General features: G+C 33.5%; 1 protein-coding gene across 11 annotated transcripts in view; it reads right to left on the bottom strand.

Annotated features, from left to right (window-relative positions):
• The window catches only part of DLGAP1 (DLG associated protein 1), a 1,106,389-nt gene that overhangs the window by 550,736 nt on the left and 533,797 nt on the right, over window positions 1-21,856 (bottom strand). Inside the window, exon 4 of one of the 11 annotated variants that reach the window (XM_074275743.1) lies at window positions 13,444-13,612. The exons of the other annotated variants lie outside the window; for them this stretch is intronic. The gene's annotated coding sequence lies outside the window, so the exon portion shown is untranslated. The remainder of the gene's footprint in view (window positions 1-13,443; window positions 13,613-21,856) is intronic. 11 annotated transcript variants of the gene reach the window in all.

Below are 21,856 nucleotides of genomic sequence, written 5' to 3'. Positions count from 1 at the left end.
AGGATCAATAAAATAGATACAGAATTATTTTCATCTTACTATATAATAAATGTTTACTAACTTGTGGAATTGAATTGACTTAAAAACTACTCAAAAGTAGTTTTGAAAGAGTTTTCAAAGAATTTCAAAGAGTAGAAAGAGAGTCTGTGTCCAAGCTCTCATTTCTACTTATTTGGATATGATGGCTCCATTTCCCTGGGCTCCAATTCAGAATAACTATGAAGTTATTGATAGAGAGACCAAAGAAAAAAAATGTATATTATTTTAAGGGGTCAAATATGGAATATTAGCAACTTGCTGGTGACTCTTGTTGCCATCCCTATTCCCCTTTAGGGCAGAAAAGGATGTCTCTGACATCCCAAGATGTAATTCAGAAAGCATTTCTCCACATAAACTTTGTTATAGATGGTGCAGATTTAGCTAATACACTGTTATATTATTAGCACTTATATTTCAGGTCCTTTAGGGTAAAATGTATTTTTGTGAGCTACCCTGATAACATAGCACCCCTAATAAAGTTTTCCTTTTTGAGAAAATGTAGGGTAAATTCAAAAGAACTACTGAAAAACTTTTATAATACATTTATATGTTGAACTTAGACAACAATATATGTTGTATATATTGGTACAGATAGAAAACAACAAAATTAACATATCTTACGTTTTCAGTTGTGTTCAACTCTTTGTGACTAAGTTTGAGATTTTCTTGGCCAAGATACTGGAATGGTTTCCTTTTCTAGATAATTTTACAGCTGAAGAAACTGAGGCAAAAAAGGTCAGGTGACTTGCCCAGTCACACAGCTAGTGTCTGAGACTGGATTTGAACTCAAATCCTTCTGACTCCGGGGCCAGTGCTCTAGCCACTGTGCAAGCTAGCTGGTCCAGTTAACGACAAGGTGATCTTAGGTGATTATAAAATGTTTGGCACAGTAATCGGAGAGACTTCCAAGAAATTACCTGCTGAGGTATTGTCTTTATTTCCAAAGAAGTTTTTTCATTCATTGAAATTTAATTTGCCTTTCTACAACTTCCTCCAGATGATTTTATTTCTACCCTCTTGGACCAAGCAGAACAAATTTAAATCCTTTCTTTTCATGAAAGATTTTAGTTCCTTAAAAATAGCTATAGTGTTCTCTAGCTTCTAGAGGAATAAGAATTAATTATTTGACAAAACTGCTGGGAAAATTGGAAAATAGTATGGCAGAAACTAGACATGGAGCACCCTATGTGAAGAAAAAGTTAAAATGGACACAAGAGTTAGATGTAAAAAGTGATAATATAAACTAGGAAAACAAGGAATAGTTTACTTGAAAATAGTAATAGTTCCACTCTCCACCTTTTCTTCTTCAAATTATATGCTATTCTATTTCTTCAACTGATCCATTTTTGTTTCTTTTGGAAGCAACTAGGGTTATGTGATTTGCCCGTAGTCATACAATTAGTGCTCGAAGCTGGATTTGAACTCTGATTCAAGCATTCTGGCTACTGATCACCCAGCTACCCCTGAAAAGGTCATTTTTTTGGAGGGAGGGAAATAATGTCAACTCTGAGGAGAGTATTATTAAAATTATTCTGTCAAGTGATTTGGGAGTATTTGACAGATTAGAGGGAACTTATTTGGGTATCAACTTGATATAAAGACTATGTAGACTTCCAAGTTTTTTAGGCGGGCTAAATAGTTCTTGACTTGAGCAGTTAAAACATTTTAAGACCTGTGATATTTCTAAACTGTTATAAAATAATTAAAAAACCTCATTATGTCCTAATAACAACAGCTCACATAGTTGCTACACTGTAGTGTTTACTCATGCTTTTTCTCACAACAATCCTGTGGGTTCAGTACTGTGTTTTTAAGGGCCACTTAGTAGATAAGAAACTGTGAGTATCAGGACCAGAATTTAGACTAAGGTCTCCTATCTCAAAGTCAAGCATTCTTTTCACTCTATGTAAGACTATGTAAAACTTTCATACCTGTCACTTGCAGTTTTTAATTACTGTAGGAGGCTAGAATGTGAGGTCATTATTTATTTTTAATTATCTCATCATTCTCTAAAAATGACTACTAATTTTAAAGTAATCTCATTCTGCTTTTTTATTAACAGAAATACTTCTGTCTTACATTGATGAAAAACAGAAAGAAAAAAAAAACATCAGATAATAGTTTGTTCCATAAATTCACTTGACTTGAAATGTATTAATGTTTTCCTTCTTTCCTATCCAAGTCTTGTTCATTCTTGAACACCTGACTCACTTAACACTAACTGACAAGCTTTTATTTTATTTTATTTTATTGACTACCTCAGCAGAGAGCAATCTTGCTTATCTAGAATCTCCAAATAGTCTGAATGTCTGTACAATTTCTTTGATAATTATCCATTGACTTGCCTTATAACTTCTCTTGTCCTGAATTGTTATTGGAATACATTTCTTAGTTTTAAAGATTTTCTCACGTTTCTGTCTAGTCTTCCTAATATGATTCTTCTTTTAGGATACTTACATTTCTTCTTATCCTCCAAGTACTTCACTGATTCCCTTGCACATGGTAGGTATTCAGTAATTCAATAATTATCTGATGTTTGCAAAACTTACAAAATGCTTTACATGATATTTTATTTTATCCTTACAACCCTATAGGGTAGGTGTTGTTACTATATCTACTTTATAGATGAAAGGGATGAAATATTTTGTCTGCAGTCACACAAGTAGTAGTATGTTATATGTAAAATGCAAAAAAACCTCCCCACATATATACGTATGTATGCAGCACGTTACGTATAAATACATGTTTATATATTTTCCAGTTATATGTAAAACAACATTTTTTGCATTTGTTTTTAAAATTTTTGAGTTCCAGATTCTCTCTCTTCCTCCCTCCCCAATCGTCCTCCCAGTCAACCCCCATTGAGAAGGTACATGTGAAATTATATAAAACATTACATAAAATGCAAAAGAAAACAGATTTCCCCTCTAAAAAATTAAGAAAAATATAGTTTTAAAAAAGTATGCTTCAACTTGTTTTCAGACACAATCAGTTCTTTCTCTGAGTACAGATAGCATTTTTAAAAACCATAACTCTTTCAGAGTAGTCTTGGATCATTGTATTACTAAGAATAGCAAGGTCATTCACATCATCCTACAACATTGCTATTATTGTGTACATAGGAGGTTATGAAGGACTTTTCAGGTTTTTCTGAGAGCATCCAAGCAGTAGTATGTTCTGAGGAAGAGGAAAATACAAACCAAAATCTTTCTGGCTCCAAAGCTATTCTTGCCACTATAGCTTTAAGGGCTCTTTAGATACTATGCCCCACAGCCCCTTATGTTCATAGTTTTGTTTATTTCCAAGTAGATGAAAGAAATGAAGAGGAAAAAAGTTCCTAACACTATTTTCCTGTTGGTTTTTCTGACATACCAGATGCACATCTGCTATAAACACATCTGTTTGTCTCTTCATTAATCTGCCATTTAGAAGATGTTAGAAAATTTCAGCTGGGGAGAAGAAATAGAAACTTAGAAGGAATATGAAAGGGAAAAATCTCTTTTTGAACTAGCTGGAGCCAATTTGCAATAAAAATGAATTCTTAAATGAATAAATCAAAAGAAAGCTGGTGGAGAGTGAATCGTGCTCATCATCTTAAATAGTGCTTATCATATTTCCAATTTTAAATACAAAAACAATCTAAATCTTATATCAAATACAACAATTTGGTTTAGACATATTGATTTATCAGAATTGGGAACTGTTGAAATGTCTTTTACCAATGAAGATCATCAATTCATCTATCCCTTTTAGTCTTAGAAAGTTGTCTTGGGGACATTGGGAGATTAGGTAAATTTTTATTCTTTGACTTCAAAATACTCAGGACTTATTATGTCATTGTGAGTTCTTCTCCAATGAATACAGACTGTCTTACATGTCTTATATGACAAGATGGACTATTTCATGAGTTGTTGGGGTGAAACAATTCATTGCATGGTAGTAAACTTCAGCTAGTAACCTTCTTTGAAATGATCCAGAGCAAAGTAATATTTATTTTATAATAATTTTGTATTTATTTGTCCATGTATACTTGGTTTCTGCCTTGAGTCTCTTGACTGTTTCCTTTTTATCTTTCTATACCTAGTACTTAGAACACTGCCCACTATTGATAATATCTTTAATAAATATTGACAGAATTGTATTGAGTTGAACATGACAGAAACTCATTGGATTAAATGAACTGGTACTTAATTCATATGAACCACCAATAGTGTGACAATAAAATGAGATAATGCAATAGAAATACTAATAGAAACTCAAAATTTGTAGAAAAAAAGAGACTCCTACAGTCCTTTATCCATTTCAGTTAAAGATATCTGATAAAGAGAACCAGAAGATCATGGATTCTGAGTGAGAAGGTCATATTTGAGGTCATTTAGTCAGCTATTAACATAATCAATTAGAAACACAAGTTAATACTCTGTACATAAGGATCTATGTGGACTGCATATTCAATTACTGTAAAGATGTAATATTATCTGTTTTATTGCTTTTTGTATATTTTGTTAAATATTTCCCCATTGAATTTTAATCTCATTTGGGCAGCACTCAAGAGCATTGCAGCTGCATCTGGAGTGTCTAATATTTCTGATTTAGTCCAACCTCCTTATTTTACAAATGAGGAAACTGAGGTACCCCCCCAAATTAAGGAGGTTTTCTAAGATCACATAAGCAAGAGTAAAAAGTGTTAAACTCTGGATCTGAACTCAGGTTTTCTGACTTTTTTTATTGTACTAGAATATATTTTGTCCAATTATGGAGCACATCTATTTTTATTTTTTATAACAATATTTTACTTTTTTCATATTTACATACAAAATAATTTTTAAAGTTTTTTTTTTAGTTTTTAGTTCCAAATGTTCTGTCCCCTTTTCTCCCCCTCCTTTCACTGCTCCCTGATACGGGAAGCAATTTGCTATAGGTTATACATTCTCAATCATGCAAAACATATTTTGTGAAGTGCATTTAGAGGACATTCCTCATCTGTATAATGGGGTAACTCAAAGATGCTCTATGTGTGATCTTAAGATATTTTCTGGAGGTTCATGAGGCAAAACTAATTCCATAATCATTCTGAGATGTTTGAATTTCTATTATGGTAAGCCACATTATCCAAAACTTTTTAGAAAATAATTTTTAAGTGTAAAGGGGTCCTAAAACCACTATTCTGAGAAACTCTGTTCTGATATATGTTTTCTTCTAGCTTTAAAAATCATTAAATCTATTAGCCATGTTATGTGAGGAGGCTTAGTTCAAGAAACTAGGGATGATTATACTGAAGAAGAGGCTTATGAGGGTAGGAGAGTCATGATAGCTAATCTTGCAATGTCCTAGAAGATTGCAATGTAGGACAATGATTAGGTTTGTTCTAACAGACCACAGAAGGCAGAGCTAATACCAAGAGGGGGACATTTGCAGGGATTAGATTTCAGTTCAATATAAGGAAAAACTTGCTAACCAGAAATGGAATGAGCTACTTTGGGAAGCAGAGAGATCCTTGAAACCAGGAGCTGAATGATCATTTGTTAAGATTATCTTAGAGTTCATTGCTTCTTTGGGTACTGGTTAAACTAGATGACTTCAGAGCTCTTCCAGCTCTGATATTTCTTTGTATTTGTCATAGTACTGAGCACAATAACTTCTCACAGTTAATCATTCAATAGATATCTGGTTACTCAATGATACCAATTTAAAACAAATTAGGACTTGTTAGAAAAGCTAGCTAACACAATCAACTTAGGATCCAGGTTTTGATAAAAAAAAAACTTGCTTTACTTGCAGAAAAGATAATATTCTGTAGTATTTTTCATGAATACAGTAAGGTAAAACATCTGCTTTTTGGTCTTGGGTGGAAATTTTTTTTTTTTTTTGCATTTTTACAGGCTTGAAAAATAGTTATGTACTATAAATACCCTAGTATGAGTCATTTACTTAGCTGAACAGCTGCCTACTCATTAGCCAAATGTTTTTCATTTTAAGTCACACAATTAAATGAATATCGTCTCCTCTCTACTTCCATTCCACAGTGGGCAGAAAAATGATGTACAGGTATTTTCTAGCAGAGTTTAAGTGACACGGCTATCAGAGCCGTGGGAGGAGATGGCACCTCAACTCCATGACAGGATGAATTTAGAGAATAATTTTTCATAAACTAGCTTTGAATTAAGACCAGCTATTTGCAAAATATAGCAAAGATTGACCCAATGCATAAAATGTTATTCCAAACTTATTTCTCATTACTTCCCAAACTGTAGTTTATATGTAATCATCTGGTGAAATGATTTTCTCACCATCCTTTGTACACCACAAGTTCATTTCTACCACTGTACTTTTTCCCTGTACCCCCATTTCTTTCTCTTTATATCATCTTGATCTTAGAATATTTAATTTGCCCCGTCCAATCTTCACCCATAATAGAAGTCTTCCTGCAAGAAGTTTTCTCCATCTACTCTTTCAACCATGCTCAATCCCTCTCTTCAAAATTTTTTTTTACTTACTGTTACTGTCATACAGCTCATGATCATGTTCCCCTATCCATCACTAGCTGATAAAATTTGGTCATGAAAGTAAGTACCACTGAGCCATTGTCAGATTCCTCATTAGAATGTGAAAGTGAACTATGTTCTTAAAAGCTTTTTCAGCAAATCACAGGCTCTGGCAAATTCTACCAAAATGAGAAAGTTTTAAAACTATGTATCTGCCTAATGAAAAATATCTTGGCTAATTTCAAAGAGATTGAGCACCAGAAGTTCAGCCACCTCAGAAACTGTTTTCAACATCATAATTTATGTAACAGTATACTATGTCATAGAAGGATTGTATTAATGCAGAGTGGGGAAGAGATCCCATACTGATAAAATAAATCATGGATATTTGGAAGTTAACTATTAGTTTTATAAAAAAGTGTTGTGATTAATTATCACTATGTTGTGATAATTAATTTTTGTTAACATGCTTTAAGAATAATAAAATATTTCTTACTCATGACTCTGAAATATATGGTACAAATGATTTCATACAAATTTTAAAGATGAAGAAAGAGGCCCCTAAAGGTTAGTTGACTTCCTGGGGGTTGCAATTAGTATAGGTCTGAGATATAGGATCTTTTAACCTCAAGTCTGATGCATTTCCCATAATATCAAGGTATTTATTAATCTCTCTTTATAATCCATGAAGACAAAGATATATTTTATTCTTCTTCAAAATGTCTACCATAATTATAGTCATAGAGTTACTACTAGACTGTAATAATCTCCATGAAGGCAAAAATCGTGTGTTTTCCAAGTTTTCAATCTTATTCTAGTACAATACTCTGCTCAGATTTTTAACAAAAGATGAATTGAATAATAGGCAGCAAATAAACACTTGCTGCATGAGTGTTTGGCTGATACAACCATTTGTATGAATATGTCTTGGCACAGGAAGGAGTGGTTATACATAGTTTGATCTTGGGACTTTAAAATTTTACATGTTTTGCTTCTGAATGCCCTTTCAGTGAGCAGGATGATGATTATGATTTCCTAAAAGATAATGATAAATATCCCATAGAATGCTGCTTCTGGCTGATCAAGCTCCTCTATCCATCACTAGCTGATAAAATTTGGTTATGAAACTAGGTTCCATTTGAGAACATGAGGCCGGTCTCGGCTCACACATCCATACTATTTCCATCACTATCTCTTAATTGCTTATTTAGGGACTATGCTACATATCAGGAATTACTGGAATACAATATTAAGCTCATAAAATATGCTTTAACACAAAAGCACAGTACTAGATGACATATAGTCCAGATGGCTCAATAGCTCATTTCCTGTAATTATTAGATTTCACTTTTCTCTCTGGTATCTTCTACTAGCTTTGACTCATACAGAGTAAAACAATCATCTGTAATTTCCATTCCAGATAGCTATGGTTCAGCTGCTTAAATTGACCAGAGTTGTTTAAATTTAACAATAGTTCTTTATTACAATCTCTTTCATTACAATGAATAGACTGTCCTGATTCTTCTCTCTCCTCCAGTTGAAGTTGCTGGCTATTATCTTTTTTAAAGATAGTGAAAATTATCATTCATTTCTTTCTTCAAAAGAAAACAAATGCTTAAAACTTTCTTGGAAAAGCCATCAGAAGAACTTTGAGGAAAGAATGCTAATTTCTAGAGATACAAAACTATGACAAGATTCTTCAGAGTTGTCTAAAATTTTTAGGAGTCTTGCATTTCGATACAGATTTTTCTTCCTGAAAAATATCTTTAAAGAACATGAAATAAGATTACAAAAGTAGATTGATGCCAAATTTGGAGGGTTTTGAATACTGTTCAAAGAACAATAAACCTTTTACCTAGACAATGGGGAGGCAATGATATTTTATGAAGTATAGAATGATATGTGAATTAGGAAAATCAATATGATGGAAGTCACCATAGGAAGCTATTGCAATAGTTTAAGCAAGAGGCAATGAGGATTTCAATCAAGATTTGAGTTGAAACAGTTCTGATTGTTATCTGTGAAACATGGACAATTAATTTTTCCTCTTTAGCTCTGTTTTCTCATTGGCAAAACAAGTTCTTTCTGTCTGTAAATCTAATGATCATATGATTAAAAGGTAAAGGAGGGAATGGAAAAGAAAATGTATTAATGATAATTTAGAGTGAAAATTCTAAGGATTTGTTGTTAGGATGGAAAGGAAGAGACAAAAGTAGAAATGAAAAATAATTCCAAGAGTTTCAGCTGAGGTGATAATGGCAATAATAGCAGCATCATTAAAAAAATAGACAAATCAGAAAGAGGAAAACATTCTTAGAGAAAGATGATGACTTCACATCTAGACATAACAAAATTTGTTTCTGAATGACAGGAAAAATTTCATGGTTAAGGAATGATGTAGACTTAAAAGTTAATCTGCATTGAGGTGATGGTTGAACTTGTAGCAATGGATAAGGCCATAGAAGAGGGAGATAGAAAAAAAGAGAAACGATCAAGTTTGCTTAAATATATTCATTCAGTTGGCAAGAGGATGAAGGGAAGTAAACATAAAAGACAATGTTCAGAGAAATTGTTAAACAGGTAGAAGGAAAAGCAAAAACTACAATGTCCCAGGTTCAGGGGAAGAGTGAATACCAGAACATGATTAGTGTTGCAAAATGCTGCAGGAAAATGAGGAAAAAATGCCTTTGACATCAGCACTTTGAAGATGGTTGGTGATATTAGAGGGAAGTTTTGGTAAAATGATAGGGAGAGGATTTGAGGGGTGAATGATGAAAAAAGGAATCACTGAATATGGATTTGTGGTTGTTCAATTTTTCCAGTTGTGTACAACTCTTTGTGAACCCACTTGGTATTTTCTTAGCCAAGTTACTAGATTAATTTTCCATTTCCTTCCCCAGCTCATTTTACAGATTAGGAATCTGAGGCACACAGGTTTAAGTGATTTGCACAGAGTCACACAACTAGTAAGTGTCTGAGGTCAGATTTAAATTCAGGGAATTTTAATTTCAGGCTTGGTGCTCTATCTACTGCACCTGGAGACAAGTATCATGGTAGATGGAGGGAGGTAGCAGAGTACTAGAAACATTTTTAAAATAAAGTAAACATGAATATTATCTACAATGGGGAAAAGAGCCAGTAGGAGAGGAGAGAGTGGAGATACATGAGAGAAATGCAATTATTGATGGAATAATGGATCAGTGTCCTTAAAGTGATGGAGTCACAAGCACAGGCATAAGCTTAACTTTGGATAGACATGCCCCCCTCTTTCTTTGGAGACTAAAAATAGAAGGATAAGAGGAAACATTAAGGGACAAAGAAGTTTTGAAGTTAGGGATTTGACCTGCATATTTAAAAAAGCTATTTTTTTGATTTATTTATTATCTAAACTTATCAATTTTTATATTTCTTTAGATATATTGAATTTTAAACAAGATATTTCTTAAATAAACTTTTTTTGGAATTAAATAAGAAAAGCCATTAAGCTTTTTATAACCTTAAAGTAGTGATCACACTACCCAGGAGATAAAATATAGAAGGAGAAATCATACATATATATATATCACATTATTTAAAGCAGTATTTTTAGGATAATAAAGAAGTAGGAACAAAGTAGATACTCATCAATTGAGTAATGGGTAAATACATCATGGTAATGTAAATATAATGGAATAATATGGTAATGTAAGAAATGACAAATATGAGGAATTCAGAGAAATGTGGGGAAACTTATGGGATGATGTAGAAGTATAAACTAGAGAACTATATATACAATTGTTATAACATTGTAAAAGATTCTGAAAGATATCTAAATTGAGATTAATTACTATGACCAATTTTTTGGTCATAAAAATTATATCATAAAGTACATTTTTCTCCTTTTAGTAGTGTTGCATTGAGTGTCAGATATAGCATTTCTCATCAGTTTAGTTTGTCCTTTTTTTTTTTAATAAGGAAGGATCCAAGAGTGAGAAAGTGGGGGGAGAGCAGAGTTTATCATGAAATGACTATGGTATTTTAAAAAAGCATCATTAAAACTTGAAATTCATGAGTATTTAATGGACTATGTTCCATGAAACTATCTTTATAGTAGTTCAATTACAGACTTGTGGACATATGTTCATGGAAGTATTTGGCTTCATTTTAACTGTTATACTATGTCTAGAGCCTGCCATAACTAGATGAATAGAAGAGGGATTTTTTATTCCCCCTATGTCCTAGAAAACAGATATATGCCAAGTTGTTCTGCTCTTATAGGTTCATTTTTACTAAGTCTATTCTTAAGATCTTATTTAGTGGTAGCAATGTTAGAATTGGCCTGGTGCTTTATACCTCTTTTGAACAGCAATATTTACACTGTTGCTTTAATTGATGATATAAAAAGCTCTGATGTAGAGGCCAAAGGAAATCTTCCTCCTAACTCTTGTGAAAGAGATTCTTCTTTTTAAGTGGGATTATTGAAATAAGAATCATTTCTAATTTCATAGGTCTCTGAGTCCACAATTGTAAAAAGAGGCAAAGATTGTGTTTCTCATTTCTGTTTCTGACCAAGAGATGTGGAGAAAGAATAAAGAGTGTTAGATATTAATAAATGTATCTCAGTTTTCTTTCCTCTCCCACCTTAATGGAATCACTCCTTGTCCTGGATAACTTTTTCCTGACTTTCTACCAGAATCCCCAGAAGGGTGTGAGTTGTATAATTCCCTGAGGAAATCTACATTTTAATTCAGCTGAAAGTATTTTTAAAAAGGGAAGGAGGGAGGCAAAATAATAGTGATATGATTTATTTTTGACTTTTAACTAACTATTTTTTAACAACTTAAACACTTAACTTTTTATTATTTATTTTCAACTCATGGGATAAAACAAACATTTCCAAACATGTGATTAAACATAAAATGGCAAATCTACTATGCACAGCTGTCTATTCCTTTCAAATATACAATGAAATTATCCTATAATTTTTTTTTCTTCTCTTCCTTCCACCCCGACTTTAGAGATGGCTACCATTAGACACAAATATGTGCATATACACACATCCATATGTAAAATTATTCTATATATACTTCTATTTATCAGGTCTTTCTCTGGATTCATCTTTTTTCATATGTCTTTTATTTAGGAGAATTTCAGGCAACAGTCAATATTGGTGGTGGGGTTGAAAGGGAATATTATTTAGTGGGTTTTCTTGGGAAATCAGACTCTTGTAAGCCTATTCTACCCAGCAAAAGAAATGGCTTTTCCTTGGAAGTTCCTAGAAAGAACACTATTAGAGAGTGACAAAAATGGATTCTAGCTGGCCCTATCCCATATATTTATCCCTTAGTCCAGATTTGACTATTTGCAGTTGAGGATATATAAGGATACCATTTAAAGAATGTTTTATATTTTGTCTTTGTTTTGCTATGTGTTGGAATAATTCTCTTCTCTAACATATATTGTGGTACTTGGCACATAGTATGGGTTTAATAAAATCTATTTGACTTGTTGACTTGTCTTGACTTTATATGGATTAAAAAATAATTCACAACTGAGTGCCCCTCTAGCTCTCTGCCTCTACCTCACAGGAATTTGTAGATTCATGAGAAAATTTTTAGTGTAGGTAAAAAATTTTATTTTCTCTTTCTGCCCTAATATATTACCTCCTGTGACCTAAGGACTAGACCTGATATTTTATTGATATAGAGAACTCTCAGAATGGTATTTGCACCTTAGAATTTACTGGGGTAAAATACTGAAGAGCGGAAAGGGACCTGTATGTGCCAAAATGTTTGTGGCAGCTCTTTTTGTTGTAGCTAGAAACTGGAAGTTGAATGGATGTCCATCTATTGGAGAATAGTTGGGTAAATTATGGTATATGAAGGTTATGGAGTATTATTGCTCTGTAAGAAATGACCAGCAGGAGGAATACAGAGAGGCTTGGAGAGACTTACATCAACTGATGCTGAGTGAAATGAGCAGAACCAGAAGATCGCTGTACACTTCAATGCTGTATGAAGATGTATTCTGATGGAAGTGGAAATCTTCAACATAAAGAAGATCCAACTCACTTCCAGTTGATCAATGATGGACAGAAACAACTATACCCAGAGAAGGAACACTGGGAAGTGAATGTAAACTGTTAGCACTACTGTCTATCTACCCAGGTTACTTATACCTTTGGAATCTAATACTTAATGTGCAACAAGAAAAGGGTATTTGCACACATATACTGTATCTAGGTTTAATTGTAACACATGTAAAATGTATGGGATTGCCTGTCATCAGGGGGAGGGAATGGAGGGAGGGGGGGGATAATTTGGAAAAATGAATAAAAATAAGTAAAAGAATTTACTGGGGTACACTGTTGTGTAGATGTTAGGACCAGAACTTGAACCCATATCTTCCTGGCTTCAAAGTCAGTTCTACTATGTCCCAGATGACTACTCCATAAGCCAGAAAAATATCCTTTCTTTGAATTATTTTTTCATTGCCAAATTTGAAGAGATTTAAGAGACTCTAGTGCCATGAAGCCCTCATGATGTGTTTACTTCTAAAAGTGATCTAATTAATTATTTCCTTAACAGAGAAAAATCTGGCTTTAAAAAGTTCTTGCAGGCATATCTTTTTACTTTTAATGATTTCCTCCCTTATGCTTTTAAATTTTTTTTTCTGGGAAACAAAAAAGAAATTTAATTGGATTCTCAACTTGGTATGCCAATTACCATTCATTCATTCAGCCAATCACTCTGGCAACAAATATTTGTTAAATGCTTGTTGTGTTACTCTGCAACAGGCATATGGAGAAATAGATTTTAACTAGGAAATTCCCTGATCTCAAGGTCTTGGAAGGGAATGAGGCTGAAACAAAGATATATCATATTTAAAGATGCATTAAAAATGTGGAATAAAGTGGCATATGAGATCTGAGAATCATTACCTGTGGAGAGGAAGAGGGATGACCATGTAAGGTAGTGAGATTTAAAAGGCTGGACGAGAATTCATTGGATGAATAGGGAAATTCCAGACGCGCCGAGGGACATGTGCAAAGACAAGAAGTTCTGAAAACAAATGGCCCATCTGGTCAGAGAGAGAGTAATCCAGTCTGGCTGGAACAGATAGCACAAAGAAAAAAGTAATATGAGAAAAAAGGTAGGATGGTACCAAATTGTAGACAGCTTTGAATTTCAGGTAAAGTAGTTCAAATTTCACTTTGGCTCTGAAGATTTTTGAGCAGTTAAGTGACATGACTAGATTCATGCAGAAGGAAGTTTAAACTGGCAGCAGGGGATATGTGTGGGTAGGAGAGTGAGGACATTTATTGCAAAGTTATTTCAATAGTCCAAGCCTATAACAAGGGGATATGGAGGACTTGCACTAGGGTGGTAGCTACTCAATGGAGATTGAGAGGGATGATAGATTCAAGAAATTTTATATGGATGGAATCAACAAAAATTAACTGGAATTGAAAGAATTTTTAACAGCTTATGTGATTTTACTATTCTTCAAAGAATTCTTGTTGGAGCCCCATCGGCACAGATCCCTCACTCTCTGGTAGTTAGAGAACTTGGAAAAGCTTTTTTTTTTTCTTCCTCTTTAATACCTTGTCATTGGAAATTGACTCAAAAATAGTCTTTTTTGACTGACCTGAGTGTCAGACATTACCTAACTAGCTATGTGGTACTGACTTTTTTAGCCACATGGTAATCCTCAAAGACAATAACCAAATTGTGAAGGATCACAGTCTTCAAAGATGGAAAAACATCTTTTTAGGAAAGCCTGAAACTTAGCTATTTCAATATATCGGTTCCTTTTCAGGATTCAGAGATACTTTGGAATAAGAACAGAAAGACCTAGGAAAATATGATTATAAATCTTGTTCCTAACAAAGATTTCTGAAGCAGAAATAATTTTAAATGCTTTCAAAGTCAGTCTGTGAACATTTATTATTGAGATTAAGGTATTGGGAGTCTATATTAGGTTAATTGAGATGAAACACATACAAAAAATATCCATTTCTATTTTATACTGTTATTACATCAAAATAATTCTCCACAAAATGTAGGTAATATTTTAAAATTAAAAACTCATCATCTCTACTTACTAGGTTCCTTCAAATCACAAACTAAAATCTCATCTTCTATGGGAAGTTTTTTTCAACACTTAATTCTAGTGACTTCCCACTCAATCATTTCCTATTTATTCTGTTTATAGCTTGTTTGCATGTGTCTGTTTGCTTGTTATATTCCCAATCAGATTGTGAGCTCTTTGAAGGACTGTCTTTTCCTTTTTTTTTCATCCACAATAACTAGCACACAGTAGGTATTTAATAAATGTTTTCATGTCTGACTGATTTTTGCAATAAATATGATAAAAATGTGTCCAATTAAGATTTACAGTTTCAAATCTCTAATTCTTGGAAGAAAGGTCATGTAAAGTTGATTTGCTGAATGAATACTTGAATGTCCATTGCACTGATTCGTTGGAATAGAGTAAATGTGGCAATTCTATTTGGAATTTGTGAATTCCATTTACTAGCATTTATTAAGTATTTTCAGACACTGATGGGCAGTTTCTCAGTCTGGATTCCCTGAGAGGCCAGAAAGAATCTCATCCAGTTAAATAAAATGAGTAGCTAAACAGAAATGAAAAGATTTATTAGCATGTTAATAAAGAGACTGCTTTCTGAGCACTTAACAGGAGAGAAGAGAAAGGGGGAGCTTTAGTATCCTAGGATATAGATTTGACTTACATAGACTTTTTTTTTAGACATGCTTAGAGTAAAGAGCAAATCAGTAGCATTTTGTGGCATTTGAACAAATCAATGGGGTACACTCTCTCCCTGTAGGAAAATTGTGTGTTGGATGGAGTCTTTTGAAGCTAAGAGTGTTAAGTGCAGTAGTGCTGAGTATATTTAGCCTTAGGTGGATGGTTGCTGTTATTTAGTCAACTGAGGAAGGGGGTTGAGGGTGGAGATACAGCGGCAATTATTCAGTTAGATTTTTTTTTAAAATCAATCTGCAACATAATAGGGGATGTAGTCCAGACAAATAGGCCATTCCAATAACAAAGTTATTCCTCTACATAGCAAAGTAAACTATTCATAACACAGAACACAGAAAATGTCAGAAAGTTTAGATCCTTTTAAAAAGTCATAATGAGCATCTGACTTTCTTTACAAATTGACAGCAAACTGAAAAAAAATTGGTTATAGTTATTCCTTTTTTGTTCCTAGATGATGGAAGTAAAAGTACGTCTTTTCAATGCTTCCATATTTCAGGTGTCCGTGTCTTAATTTGTGTAGTTGCTCCCTCTTCTGACATAGGCTGCAACTACACCCTTGTCCTTTAGGTAGCAGACACTGAATTGTGTGTAAGGCTGAAAAAAATTATTATCCAGTTATGTACCTGCTGATAACCAACAATCTCATATGTAGCAGGGCTGATGAGAGACAAAAGTCCATTGTCGGGTCACCCTTTTCAGGGTGATTAAATCTGCCAGATCTTGTGCTCCATTAAGCACTGTGTTCTTTGAAAATCCTAAGGTCCTCTTGCAGGATGGATTGAGCCATCAGAATGTGACTTCATTTAGAGGTACTTAAAAACCGGAGAATATTATGATATTGGAGGTGCTTAATGAAAGCTGAACTGAATGTAAGAGACAGAGAATACAGGGGGTAGAAAGGGTAACGAAGGAGAAGGAATTTTGAGTGAGCAGGAAAAGAAAAAAAATGAGAGGGGGAGGGAAGAAAGAATGAAGCTTTGAAGAAGAAAAAGAAGTCACTCAAACTCTGCAGGGAGAATTTTAAGTCTGATTCTGTACAAACAAAGATAAGAATATCACACAGCTAAAGTCTGCAAAGAATTTACATTTATTATCGTATTTGATTTTCATACATAACCCTGATAGGTAGATAGATGCTATTATTATCCACATTTTACAGGTGTGGAAATTAAAGTTCAGTGATTTTAAATTGATATGTCCAAAGTCACAACACTAGGATGATGTGTTACTCTGACTTTAATCCCTTTAACTTTGTTGTTTTCTCCTATTTCACCATTTCTCTTTGCCAGGAAAAGTAAGGGATAGGCATCCCTTTAGTCTTACCCTTGTTGCAGGGTTGGAAATATTTAACTGGGGAAAATGGGCATAATTCCCATGAGATGAAGAGGTAGAGAACAGAAGGTTTAGACAAGGGGAAGTGGCTGGTGGTAAAGAATAGCATCTGGGTATATGTTAGCTCTTTTGAAATTGCCCCTTCTCAATGTCCCTCCCCTCAAAAGAATTTTTGATCTGCTTATTATTATTTGAAATGCCTTTAACAAAAATCCCACTGCACAATTAGAGATAAACAGTTAACAAATTCAAAGACCTAAAAGAGTTAATAGTGGTAAAAAATAACTTTCAGTTATTAGCGATGACAGTCAAATTAGAATCCATACTCCTATATCCTTTCCTGTTTTGAGAGGGAGATAGGACTAGAAGATTAGAAGGTTTTGGACATATATATATATATATGATTGCTGGGGAAGAGAGAGGAATGAGATACCTAAGACAAATTTTCATAATTTCATCATATTGTGAGGAGGCTGTTTTGTTTACCTTTTTGCTAGGTGGACAAACATAAGGTATGGGAGGAAATATTTCACATTTTGCATGGCTGTACATGCTTATATCTTATCTGGAATTATAACAAGCAGAAGGGTGTCAGCTGTTTGATATTCTACTTTGTTATATAAGAAAGAAAGGAAAGGTACAGAGAAAGAGAGAGCCAGGTTGAATATGAGTAAGGACTTCACAATTCTTCACTTAGAATTTTGAACTGAATAATATTTCTGGACCATCCCCCATTTTACAGGTGAGGAAACAAAGTCCTGGAATTTTGAAGTGACTGCCCAAGATACAGAGGCAAGAAATGCTGTGCATATTACAGCATTCTCTGGATAATTATTTACATGTAAAAGACCCTTTGTCCTCCAGGGAAAATTGCTTTACTCAGATCTGTATCTTGTTGTTACTGTTAGGTCACTTCTGTTATGTCTGACTCTTTGAGATCCCATTTGGGGTTTTCTTGGCAAAGATACTAAAGTGATTTGCCATTTTTTTATAAATGAGGAAACTGAGGCAAACAAAGTTAATGAATTGCTCAGGATTACAAAGGTAGGAAATGTCTGATGTCTGGTTTGCATTCTAGAAGATGAATCTTCCTAACTTCTGCTGGCCTGGCACTCTGTGCACTGTGCCATGTAGCTGCCCAAAATACATGTTAAGTTCATAAAGAAGCTGAGTGACTTCCCATGACTACAATTCTGACTCAGTCTGTAATGATATTTTACACTGTTAAACTGCTAGACCTTTCTCTGGTTCTTTCAAATTTTCTTCCCTATTCAGAGCAGGTTCTCAGGGATTTCAAAACGGCAAATCTTAGTCAATATTTGTTTGCTGAATTTTTCTTTCATTTAAAAAAATTCTCACTTTTCTTGGATATCTACAGAGTTCAGAAGGCTAAAAAACAGAGGCCTGATGGATAAGCATAAGAGAATCAGAAACATCTCCCAGTTTGGACCCATTTGTTCCTTTTTTTCTTTTTCTTCATTTCTTCTCCTTTCACTCAGCCCTTCCTGTCTTCTTTATTCATTCAATCACTTAAATATTATCCAGACTATGTTAGTCAGCATTTTGGTCTTTGTGTCTTTAGTTAATCAGTATTTTATCTTTAGCTACAAATCATTCAGATCACCATACTCATCAATTAATAATACAACATTGAAAATTTACCAAATTTACCAAAAATCATATCCAGCTTCAAGGGGAACAAGAAGAAGATGATAAATTCAAAGGAGGATATTTTTATCATGTAAAGTTCAGAAAAACAGAACACGACAGTATGTTACCAGGGATAGATTTTTTAAAAATCATCAACAGCCTACATAGTCATTTATTACATCAACTAGTATTTATTAAGGACCTACTAGACAAATGGTATTGTACTAAATATTAGGAATACAAAAAAGAAAGAAGGAAAACCTTGCTCTCAAGGAACTCACTGTTTAATGTACAGAAAAAAAGAGAGGTTAGAAAGAAATAGTGTTATAAGTACCTGGACATGTCATTGAGGTTGCTTCTGGTTTAGAAAAAAAATAAAGAGAATTAATTTCCCATGAATTATTAGGCATTAACATTGTTCACCAAAGGTACTCTTAATGAAATTCTGTCAGAAGGTTTCTTGTCACATAAGTATCTCTAAAAAGGGGAAGAACAATGATAGGAGGAGCAGATAGGGAGGAAGAAATCTGTGAATATTTTTATTTTTGACTTGTCATTCTCTCAGCTTTCCATCTCATCCTCTCACATTGCTATCACAGTATTTTGATTATCAAAGGCAAAGAAGATATTTTCTTTCCACATTTCAATTCAATTCAATAAGAATTTTTAAGTAATAATTAAGTGGTAGGATTTTACTCCTCTCTCTCCTTGTCTCTGTCCTTTTCTACCACCATCTATCTTTATCTCTGTCTACATCTCTCTATCTCCCTCTCTGATTTTCTATCTCGTTTCCTTCTCTCTTCCCAACTTTCTGTCTCTCTTTGCCCTCCAAAGTTAAGTAGTCATGATTTCTTTATTGGACACTTCTTTTTATCTAGATATAAAATCTCCAGGAAAAGAGAGTATGATAATCAAACATTTAGCACATAAGTACTTAAAATTTCTTATTGGACAACAGAAACTTCTTACAAAATTCCCTATTATGGAAACGAGCATGTTGGATTAATTGGAACTGCTAGAATTTCAAAAGACTATTACCTCAGTAGGGTATATTCAGTTTAATATTTTAAATAATAATCAATTCAGAAATGTTCAGCGATCACATAAAAATACATTATCATCCTCATCATAGCATCATCTTCATTATTATATTCCACTGCTTATATTTTACTCTTAAAGATATCTCAGAAAAATTGAACATATGAAGAATCTGACTAAATAGTTCTAGTCTCTTTGGTGTAGTGATGCCTAAAAGAAATATGGTATTATATGACAAACAGTATTTGTAGACATTAGCATCCTCAACTGTCCCAGATCAGGAATAACTCCTGATTGAAAGGACTGGGTGAAGGACAACCAACCCAGAAGTATTTTGAGATTCTGAGCTTTTCCAAGGCCACCTGGGATTGACACAACTTAATTCTATCCTTCCAATAACTTTATATCTTCTTTATATATATTATTTTATTTAGTCTTTAAAACAGCTATCTGAAGTATGTTAGCACAATGTCTGGCACATAGTAAGAGCTTAATAAATGTGTGTTGATTGATTGATATAGCACAAATATTACTATGTCCATTTCATAGATAAAGTGAAGCAATGATAGCTGAAATTATTTTCCAAAACCACATAGCGAGCTAAAGAATTAGTATTCAATGTTTGTGACAGCCCTCTTTGTAGTGGCCAGAGGCTGGAAACTGAGTGGATGCCCATCAATTGGAGAATGGCTGAATAAATTGTGGTATATGAATGTTATGGAATATTATTGTTCTGTAAAAGAAATGACCAACAGGATGATTTCAGAAAGGCCTGGAGAGACTTACATGAACTGATGCTGAGTGAAATGAGCAGGACCAGGAGATCATTATACACTTCAACAACAATACTATATGATGATCAATTCTGATGGATGTGGCCATTTTCAACAATGAGATGAACCAAATCAGTTCCAATAGAGCCGTAAAGAACTGAACCAGCTACACCCAGTGAAATAACTCTGGGAGATGACTATGAACCACTACATAGAATCCCCAATCCCTCTATTTTTGTCCGCCTGCATTTTTGATTTCATTCACAGACTAATTGTACACTATTTCAAAGTCTGACTCTTCTTGTGCAGCAAAACAACTGTTTGGACATGTATACATATATTGTATTTAATTTATACTCTAACATATTTAACATGTATTGGTCAACCTGCCATGGGGAGGGGGAAGGAGGGGAAAAATTAGAACAAAAGGTTTGGCAATTGTCAATGTTGTAAAATTACCCATGCATATATCTGGTAAATAAAAACTATTAAAAAAAAGTAAAATAAATATATAAAAAATTAGTATTCAAACTCAGATTTCCAAATCCAGTGCTCTTCCCTTTGTATCACAACCACTTGTCTTCCCAAGTGATGTAATGCAATGTAATTCAAGTCAACAAGCATTTATTAAGTTATAACCATTATTGAACATGCTATGCTAGGCACAGGGAATATAAAGATTAAAACCACAGTAGGCTCTGTTCTTAAACATCTTGCTTTCTACCAGAGTAATGCAACCATTTTCACTAATATATCAATATCATCCTTTCGTAAGTACAGAAGATTTCTTGACATTTGAGAATTAGTCATCTAGGCGGTGACTGTCTAGAAGGCTGAAGTCCTGGACTGTGTAATGATAAATGCTTCAGAATAACTACTAAGGTCAGATTGATTAATAAAGGAAGAGAATATTAATAAAAAATGAAGTCATCATCAGGAATTATTTTAATTCTCTCATAAAATATTTATCAGGTATGGTTGTTCAAGTCTCAAAGGCCAGATGAATTGCAACCCAGGGTACTGAAAACATTTGCAAATGTGATTATGGAATTACTATCCATAATCTTTGGGAGACCTTGAGATGATTAAATATTTAAATTTCCAAAAAAAAAAAAAAGATTGAAACTACAGACAGGTAAAGTGGAGAGAGCATACCAGCTTTGGAACTAGAAGACCTAAGTTCAAATACTACTTTTGAAAATAACTGACATATCACTAGGCAAGTAATTTTACTTGTCCCCTACACTCATTTTTCTTATCTATAAAATGCAGATAATAATAACATGTAACTATAGTGATGATCAAAGAAGATAAAGTAAAGCCTTTTACAAGCCTTAAAGTATTGTACAAATGCTAGATTGTATTGTTATTATTTTGCCACATCTAAGAAAAATTCTAGAAAAAGATATCAAAGAAATTACTTGTAAGCATTCATTACTGGAGACATCATGCATTCACTAAGAGCAAGTTAAATTAAAGGATGTTGATTACTGACCTGATACTGACCTGATTTCTATGTTGTCTTGCCACATAAAACTAATTTTCTCAAATGCTTGAATATTTCAATAGACTTGTGATTTTTTTATGTGGGTTCTTTTTTCCATTGGCACAAATGGAAACTCATCTATATCTTATCTTTTGGGATTCTTGTCCACAAATAGGCTCATGAAGTTTCCATAGACCTACATAGTAGCTGGAGCATTCTGCTAAGTCTTTTAACATTTTGTGGATACCAATAGAGTAGCCAATTTGTCCATCTGTAACTCTTCACACTTG

Source organism: Sminthopsis crassicaudata, chromosome 1 (genome assembly GCF_048593235.1).
Source record: "Sminthopsis crassicaudata isolate SCR6 chromosome 1, ASM4859323v1, whole genome shotgun sequence".
Classification (NCBI taxonomy): Eukaryota; Metazoa; Chordata; class Mammalia; order Dasyuromorphia; family Dasyuridae; genus Sminthopsis; species Sminthopsis crassicaudata.
Note: the sequence above shows the minus strand (reverse complement) of the source record. Positions and strands in the feature narration are given on the sequence as shown.